Raw genomic sequence first — 10,269 nt, forward strand, 5'->3', positions numbered from 1 at the left:
AATGAATGCAATGTAAATGAATCCTAACATGAACATAATAAGATACTTAATAATGGATGAATGAATGCACTTTTTATCTAATGAATAGATAAATGAATGTATGCAATGATAAATGATAAAGGATAATGAAATGATAATGGATAACTAACACTAAGTGAATGCATAGTAAATGGTTTAATACAATCAAGGACAATTTGATCTCATGAATGAATCTAATTTATTTATGTTTATGCAATGATGCAAATGATTAATGAAGACTAATGTCAATAAACTAAATGAACTATATGCAATTTAATTAAAATGTCATGAATGTACTTAATGCAAAATGCAACTAAATGTAAGGATGATATGACCATGAGGAAGGCAAGGTTTTTGAGACTTTGCATGATGCATTGATGATGTATCAGAGTACTCGGTCGTGATTGTATCCAAGACCAGCTTAATGTTCACATAACTGTTCATATGAACCTTGTTCACTTTTGCATATAAATCATACATATGAATGAGTGAATGGATGGGTGATATGCAACATAATGCAATATATAAATAGATGAGATGAAATGACGATCCATAGTGCTCTATTTTCATCATTGAGCTTTAAAATGTTGGAAGAGAATACAAGCATCTTGACATAATGATTCAAGATGACCTGAGTATTCCTTACATGGATTTTGATATAGCAAGTGAATACAAGTAACTTGATACAATGGGTCAAGTTAACCAGAGTATTTCTTGCGGAACAGACAAGGATCATCTCCATTCATGCATGACTTGGATCGTCCTCCTTGATCTTAGGCTGATCATATCCTAAGACAAGTTCATACCATAATAAAAGAAAAAACCTTTATCCAATTTGGATGAGGTAGGAGGAACAAAAGGAAGAGCATTGTTTGTGCAAACAAACAGTATATACATATAGAATAAAAAATATGGATACTTGGTAATGGTTCATGCTCATATGGTTGAGGTATACGTTGTAGTCAGCAAGCCGTAGTGATCTATGATTGTATTTTGCATATGATCACGTAGCTTAGTGAACTTCCCACGTAGACACCATTAGTACATGCCCCAATACATTATCAGAATAATGCACAAACGACACACAAACAATGCAGTAAGAACCTGATACAGATAAACGAATGAATTACTCACAAATCAACCAAGTATTTGATAGCTTAATACAATTTTCTTGTCAAAGAAAACGTCATTTTGTCTTTGTTTTGGATAAGGAAGGATGCATCCTTGTTGAAGACAGTTTGATTGTTGATGTTGATTGTTTTGGTCAATTTTGAGAAGTGATCATCGTGTGAGTATTTTGTTCAATGTTTGTTTAGTATCTGCTTGGATGAGTATGTACAATGTGTTGCCATGTTTTTGTGTGATTTCTGATGTTTTCTGTTGTTTTTGGATTTTGTGAGCCATTTTTTGAATGTTTTTGGTTTTTTTGTGTTTTTGAATGTTTTTGGATTTTGTGAGACAGTTTGAATGTTGAACCCAATGAATCACAAGTAATGTAGAATCCACTTCCATCAACTAGATTAAGGGCATTGCCCCCAAGTTAGACATGACTATGAAAAAGTGGGATGCAAGACACGCGAAGTACTTTCTTTGATTGCAGATCAAATAACAAGCCATGGTTTGGATGGATGGATGTGTGTATGTAATGAATGTGATTGCAATGAGCCTGAAAGATAATGGAGCCATAGCCTTTACGAGTGGTGCCTATTTGCCAGGTTTTCACCATCATACTTACCCAGGGTGCCACCAGAGTATTTGTTCACCGTTTCGATGCATGATTTGTCTTTATTCTTTTGACATTTTTGTATTTTCGTCAAGACATTTATCTGAATGTTTTTTGGATTGTTTTTCTGGTATGCAGGGGAGCCTGATGCTCTGTACAGCTTAGGTATAAAACTATTTGAGGTGCATGTTGTTGATTGGATCTGCGAGTGGTTCTCCTTCTGAAGTAGCCAACTGATATGCCCCGGACCCAAATACAGCAGTGATAACATATGGACCCAGCCAGTTTGATTCAAACTTTCCCTGATGTTCTCTATTTGGTTGGTTGTGAGGATTCTCTTGGAGAACAAGATCACCTACCTCAAATGTACAAGGTCTAACTTGGTGATTGTAGCTTCTACTAATGCACTGCTAATAGGCTTTGAGATGGTTGTATGCAGCTTGTCGTTTCTCATCAAGTAATTCTAAGTCTTGAAGACGGGATACTCTATATGCTTCATCATCGATGAGATTGTGCAAGGAAACCCATAGTGATGGGATCTCTACTTCAATAGGTAAAATAGCTTCTACACCATAGACCAGTGAGTAAGGAGTTATGCCTGTAGGGGTTCGAATGCTAGTTCAACATGCCCATATTGCTGGATTCAGTTGAACATGCCAATCACGACCAGCAGCATTGATTGTCTTCTTAAGGATTCTCAATATGTTTTTGTTTGATGCTTCGGCCTGACCATTGCCTTGTGGGTAATAGGGGGTGGAAAAGCGGTGTTGGATGTGAATTTTGTCACAAAGCTCACGGACATCTTGATTTTTGAAGGGAAGCCCGTTATCTATGATGATGGACATGGGTACACCATACCGGCAGATGATGTAATTGAGGATGAATGAGGCGATCTGCTTGCCGGTGACTTGGGTAAGTGGAACAGCTTCGATCCACTTTGTGAAATATTTGGTGGTGGTAATAATGAATTTATGGCCGTTGGATGAAGAAGGATGGATTTTACCCACAAGGTCAAGACCCCATTGACAAAAAGGCCATGGTGTTGTGATGGGTTACAATTCTTGTGCCGGTGCATGTATCAGGTCTCCATGAACTTGACATTTCTTGCATTTTCTGACAAAGTAGTAAGAGTCTTTTTCCATAGATGGCCAATAGTATCCATTGCGCAGGAGTTTCTTGGCTAGTGACAGACCACTTGAGTGAGTCCCACAAATTCCTTCATGTACGTCTTCCAAGGCCTTTGTTATCTCATCTTGTTCCAGACATCGAGGGAGAGTACCATCAAGAGTGCATCGGTATAGGGTTTCAGCAATAATGGTATATCGAGCGGTTTGGCAAATGAAAGTTTTACGTTGGTTATTCGATTGGTTGGGAGGAAGGGTGTGATCGCGGAGATAGGTGTAGAACTCACCGTACCATGGAGATTCAAAACCAACAAGGTGACATATCATCTTGGATTCGGGGATATCATAAGCGGGGATCCAAAGTTGTTCTACCAAGAACTCGTAGCGTGTTGAATTCTGTGGAAGATCTAGGAGAGATGCAATGGTAGCCATAGTGTCAGTAGCTCGATTTTGATCTCTTGGTATTTGCTCAAAGGTGATAGTACGAAATGATTCTTTAAAGTGTCCACCATTTGCTTGTATGGCATGAGTTTATCATGCTTGGTCTGATATTCATCTGTTGCTTGTCGAATGACCAGTTGTGAGTCGCCATATACTTGTAGCTCTTGTAATTTCCATTGTACGGCTAGCCTGAGTCCTATGATCAAGGCCTCATACTCTGCTATGTTATTAGTGCATGGAAATGTGAGCCTGTAAGACTTCGGGATGTTGTCACCTTGAGGTGTGATAAACAAAATGCCTGCCCTCGAGCCATGCCTAGTGTATGAACCATCAAAGTATAGTTTCCATGGTTGTGTTGTTGTGATCATGAATATCTCTTCATCTGGAAAATTGGAAATGAGAGGATGATCGCCTATGAGGGGTGCATCGGCCAACTGATTTGCAATAACTTTCCCTTTGATAGCCTTACGGTCTACATACTCGATGTCAAATTCACTTAGAATCATCACCCATTTGGCCAAGCAGCCTGTCAATGTTGCTTTGCTGAGTAAATACTTGAGTGGATCAATCTTTGCAATGAGTTGTACCTTGTGTGTTAACAGATAGTGCCTCAGTTTAGTGGCTGCTAAGATTACTGCTAGGCAAGCTCTCTCAATAGGTGTATAATTGAGTTCATAGCCAACCAGTGTGCGAGAGATGTAGTAGACAACACATTCTTTCCCTTCGGCATTATGTTGTGCTAGTAGTACACCCAATGTTGTACTTGTTGCTGAGATATAGAGTAATAATGGTCTACTTGGATCTGGTGGGATTAACAATGGTGTATTCATGAGATAGTCTTTAAGCATCTGGAATGCTTGCTGGCATCTGGCATCCCATTGAATGTGGATGTTCTTGTGTAGCAGGTGTGTGAATGGGTGACACTTATCAACCAATTGTGCAATGAATCTTCGGATGGATTGAAGCCGCCCTTGTAATGTCCTTAGTTGACTGATATTCTTTGGTGGTGGCATGTCCATGATTGCTTTTACCTTTGTTGGGTCGACCTCAATACCTTTGCTTGAGACAATGTATCCTAGAAGCTTTCCGGAGGTTACTCCAAAAGACACATTTCTTTGGGTTGAGTCAAACATGGTATTATTCCAGTCTATCAAAGATTTTATCTAATATGTTGAGATGTCCTTCTCTGGTGAGTGATTTTTCTAGTAAGTCATCAACATAATCTTCCATCATAGTATGCATCATGTCATGGAAGATGGTGGTCATTGCTCGTTGATAGGTCGCTCTTGCATTCTTTAGATCGAAAGGCATTACATTCCAGCAATATGTGCCCCATGGACATGTGAAGGCTATCTTATGTTGATCCTCTGGTGCGATCTTTATTTGATTGTATCCTGAAAAGCCATCCATGAGTGAAAGCATGGCATGTCCTACTATCAGATCTACTATGATGTCGATATTGATAGGGGGAAGTCATCCTTAGGACATGCCTTATTCAGATCTTTGAAGTCAGTACAAATGCAGATGCCCCCTTTTGGTTTACCAATAGGCACAATGTTGGAGATCCAATCTATATAATCAATTGGTCTAATGAAACCAACATCTAGGAGTTTCTTGAGTTATGTTTTAACTAGCACTAAAATCTAAGGATGCATCTTACGAAGCTTTTGCTTGACAGGTTTGGCTCCTTCTGCTATGGTGAGGTGATGCATGACTAAATCAGGATCAAGTCCAGGCATGTCTGCATATGACCATGCAAAGTTGATCTGACGCTTTTGAAAGAACTCTATAAATTTAGGCTGTTCTTCTGGAGTGAGAAGAGATGCCAGATGTATGAGGTGAGGATTTTCAGGAGTCCCCACATTGTATTCTTTGGTTTCCTTGATGAGAATCGTTGATCATTCCTGTTGTGTACTAGTAGGGAGAATGTCAAACACTTCATCCTCAGGTGCCTCAGAGAGGTTTTCACCGTTGGATACGCTCTTTCTTTTTACTTATGTTGAATCAAATAGTGCCACGGTGTGGTTTTCACTAGAAGATCCATGTTTTATTGTTATATTTTTGCAGTTGAAAGGTTTGGCATCTGCCCCGGAGTATGTTGCGCTATTTAGTTCTATGGTGAATCCAGCTTTGTGATCCCCGCTTGGTAGGTTATCCCTTAATTCCAAAAAGTGAATGATGGCCTCATCGTTTTGGAAGAAGTCAAGACATGGGGGATGTGGTTGGTTCCATTCGATGAGTTCAGGGTGGATAATGGGCATTACTTCATCGATTAGGTTAAGTGTGTTAGATGTATCGGAGAGGGTTAAGACGTTGTGGTGAAGGTCGTTGATGGTACTCTCCCTGTCAGAATCAGGCGTAGGATGAGACGTAGGGTCTGTGGAAGATGTTTCTAGCTCAGGAACCCAAGAGGTCTTTATCTGTGCTTCTCCGTAAATAGGGATGTCTTTGCGTGGTGGAGGTAGTGATGTGTCTTCCTCATCTGAAGTATTAAGCTGGACAGAACCAAATTCCCACTCATGTGAGTCAGTCTCTGAGTCACTTTCCAGCATCCGATTACTATACCATACTGGGATGTCGTTTGAGTTAAATACTGCAGGTGTGATTGGGTGATGTACCTTAGATGAAATGATCAATGCTGCAGGAAGGTCGATGGGGATTAAGGAATCCAATATGGGGAGTATCGGTAGTGTTGACTCAGTTGCTTTTGCTGGAATGACTGGTGTCGTAGATGCTATTGCGGGTTCTGATACAGTTGCTACTGCTAAAGGTGCTATTGATGTTATTGCTATTGCTAATGGGATTACTGGTTTGATTGGTGGGAGGATTGGCATCGTAGATGGTTGTGCTGGGATCTTAAACCTTGGTGGGGCAGTTGTGATGGTGTTTGATGCTACTTTGATAATGAAAGGTGTCCTCTTTGCAATAGGTTGACATAATGGTTTGTTGGGTTTTCCTTTGAATTTGAGTTTAGGAAAGATCTCTTTTTCAAAGCCTAGGCTTGTACTACCTTTGGGCTTTAATTCCGGTAGCAGAGGATCATGTCGTCCTTGTTTGCAATATCCCAAAGCACTCTGACCATCATACCCCATTCTTTGCATAATGAGAAGACCTTTGCCATATTGATCTGTGGGAAGCTTAACTCGCAGTATATCAGTGGTGATGGGATCTTTATAGATCCATTCTGCTAAGTCCTCATCTTGGGTTTCTTCTTCTTGACTCTTTCCAAGGATGAAAGGCATCAAAGCACATGTTGGCGTGATTAGTGGTTGCTAGAATAACTGTTGTGGTTTACCATGTGTTCTAGGAGAAGTGGGCATTTGTCCCACACAAAAGAGTTGACTCAAGTTGTATTCCCCAGGACCTTCCTCTGCTATTTTCATCTTAAGCTTTTCTTTCTTTGGTATAGTGGTGTTCGAACTGGCAAGAGAGGTGGGACTTATATATGATGTGGAGGAAATGGCTTCTCTATTATTAGGAATGGTAATCTCTGGTTGATGGCTAATATTATGGCAATATGCAAAGGGATTTGCATCGCCCAGGATTGTGATCTCTACACCGTTATGTGGGAACTTGATACATTGATGGTAGGTAGATGGAACGGCTTGCATGGCATGTATCTATAACGTCGTAAATTGTACGCACTTGCTAAAGCAGTATAAATTCACACCTAGTTTAGCACCCGCCTTGGCGCATTTTGCATTTTGCATTGCATTTCCCCTTTAGCACTTAATTAATCAAATTAATTAGGTCTAAGGTCATATTTCATCATCTTCCAGTTGGGCCCTTTCATTAAAGTGTGCCCCTTTCATTTTATTCCTCTAATACATCATTTAATCAAAAACCCTAATTAGGTCCTATTTTGAACTTGGGGGCTTGATTTTGGGGGTCAAAACATCTCGAAATCACCTGTAACTTCGGGATTCTCTCTAAAATCATCATATCCGACGGCCCTGAAAATTTGGTGAAAAGTTGCCGGGACCATGGCGCCCGGAGTGCACACGGTCCCGGACATTTTTCCCAAAATTTTAGGAGCGCAATCCAATCATAAAATAAAGCTTAACCCCCAGATATTGGCGGGAGATTCAATCTCTAGGTCAGCCAAAAGTTGAAATTAAGACCTAGGGTTTCATATATAAGAGCTCTCTTTCTTCATTTGAAAGGATCCGGATTTTGGCTAAAAAGGACCTTCTAGGCAGCGAAAGAGCAGATCTTTGAAGACTTCAACAACATTCAACATTCATCCATCAAGCATTCATCAATTTCATTCATCCATTTAGGGCTTTGAAGGCATTGAAGAGCAATAAGGGATCACCGACTGAAGATTGGCTTGTACCCCTCCCTTGGGGTTGGGTATGATTTCATGTTGTTTTCAAGTCTTTGCATAAGCTTCATTACATCATTTGTATTCATGCTTTAGATCACTTTGCATCTTGATTTGGAGCATTTACATTATCATTTACAAGCAATTAGGGTTTACTTTCTAGGTTGCTCTAGTTTGCTTACTTGCATTTTAGGATCTTGCACACACACAAGGTCTGCACACACACTAGTTTTACAATACAACTTGGCTATTCGTGGAGGTGGAAATCACCAAAGCGGGGGTTTGAATAAGACAAAACCCTATATAGCCGCCCACCATACCTTTTCAGATATAAGTGCAGGTTTCAGGATTCGGACGACATCGCAAGTTGCAGATCCGACGGAAGCGGACCGAGACAGAGCTTCACACCAAATTTCAGAGCAAAAGACCAGGACATGGGTGTGGGGTGCCCTAGTCCTGCCAAGACAGGGGTGCTGGGCGCCCTGGTCCTTCTATCAGACAACAAGTTTCAAACAGCTTTTCAGGTTACCAAACAGCAGTTTCAGGTGCAGTTTCAGGAGCAGAATCAGGACAGTGGCGCCCGTGCCCCCGTCCTGAACATTTTCACTCATATTTTAACTCCAGGTACGCATCTGCATTCTTGTCTTGTCCTTGTGTTTACAACTTTCCATTGTTTAATTTCAATTCTGTAATTTTGTTATTAGTTCATACTTGCACTTTGAGGTTAGGAATTGAACTTGCATCATTTTATCTTTCAATCACAACAAAGGAATAGAAACCCTAATAGGTAGCCCATGGCTCTCTCTTTCACAAAAAAGAAGTAGCCAATTGTGTGATACCTCTAGGCTCTTTCGTATTCCACAATGTGTGTCAAAAGGTAGGATTAAGACATGTTAGCCTAGTCTCACTTTTTCCCCTACACAGTATCCAAGGTTTTCCTAACAACAGATTGTATGGCAGAGGAAGGTCTAGAACCTGACAGATGATGTGCTTTACCACAGGGCCCACTCAGATTGGTAGTACCACAACTCCTTTGAAGGAATGTTCTGCATCGTCATAGGCTTTGATTGTGATCTTCTTATGGGGATTCACTGATTCTATTGCATATCCCAATGCTATGACCAACTGTAGTGTACAAATATTTAAACCTGCTCCATTATCGATCAAGACTCGCTTGATCCTGTGTTGGTTGATAAAGCCTTCAATGTGTAGCGAAGCGTTGTGAGGTTGCTGGAAGGAAGAGTTGTCACTTTCAGAAAAAGTGAGACAAGGTGATGACTTTAGACTTCCAACCATGGCTTGAAATTGGTTTGTATTCAGGTTTGCAAGGACTGACACCTCTTGGAGAGCTTGATCCAAGATTGTTTTATGAGATGGAGATAGGCACAATAGCTCTAAAATGGATATAAGCGCAGGCATTTTATCTAATTGTTCCACAAGATTGTACTGCTTTGGTAGGGAGGTGGTGCCTTGTGGAGCTGCCTTTATGGTAACCTTGCCATGACGTGTAACAACATTGCAATTGGAGTTGGGATTCTTGATGGTTATAGTTGCAACTTGTTCACTGGCATCATACAGGTGATTTACAGTGCAATTATATGTAGCCTGCGCATAATCCGTGGTATCAGTGCCTCGCCTGGAAGTGGAAGGACCCCTTTGATCTTGTGATGGAAGTGGATTTTTGAACATCAGATGATCATTGTTTGTTGTATTTGGGTCATGTCCTTCGATTTCAATTTCAACTCGGTCAATAAGATCCTGAATAAGATCTTTCAATCGGTGAGAATTACTTGTCTTGTGTCCTCTCCCTTGGTGGAAATCACAATGTTCAGTATCTCTCCACCATGCAGGTTTGACCTAAGGCTCATAGTTTGATGTTCTAGGTAGAGTGACCAAATTTTGAGAAATGAGTTGTCACAATACTGTTTCAATGGGTTCCCCTAAGGGAGTGTATGTTTGTTTTTGTTTTTATTGATGAGGTCTAGGTTCATCGTGAGATGTGATGCGACCTTGATTTGAAGGAACATTTGTGTTATTCTGAGGTGGAGGATTCTGTCTTGCAAATCGAACGACAGGTTGTGCACTTTTTATAGTCTTGGCATCCACAACCCCATCGTTGATGATATTCTTATTTTTTTTCCAGAAGCTTGGTTTATCACTATTGAAGCATGGGCAAGGACTATCCTTTGGTTCATTATAGATTTTGATAAGTCCTTTCTTGATGAGGGCCCATTCACATTTCAAACCCTTGGTGATCATGTCATTAAAAGAGTTTGTGTCTTTGACATCCAGGTGAAATTCCATTTCTTCGTTTAAGTTGGAAATGAATATTTCCACTAGTTCTCATTCAGGTAACTGAAGAGAATGTTTGCTAGACATTTGACGCCATCGTTGTAGGAATACTGAGAATAGTTCACCTAGTTTTTGTTTAGTGTTGCACAGATCAGCCATGGTGATGTCGCATTCAATGTTATGAGAGTAATGAGCGAGGAACTTCTGGATGAGTTCCTCAAATGTTCTAATGCCACCTGGTAGTCGGGAAAACCATGATGTGGTTGTTCCACCCAAGCTTTGGGGAAAAAGGTGCATTAGGTATGTGTCTTCATATGCCACTTCGAGGCAAGTGGAATGAAATTCTC

This window comes from Cryptomeria japonica, chromosome 11 (assembly GCF_030272615.1).
Source record: "Cryptomeria japonica chromosome 11, Sugi_1.0, whole genome shotgun sequence".
NCBI lineage: Eukaryota > Viridiplantae > Streptophyta > Pinopsida > Cupressales > Cupressaceae > Cryptomeria > Cryptomeria japonica.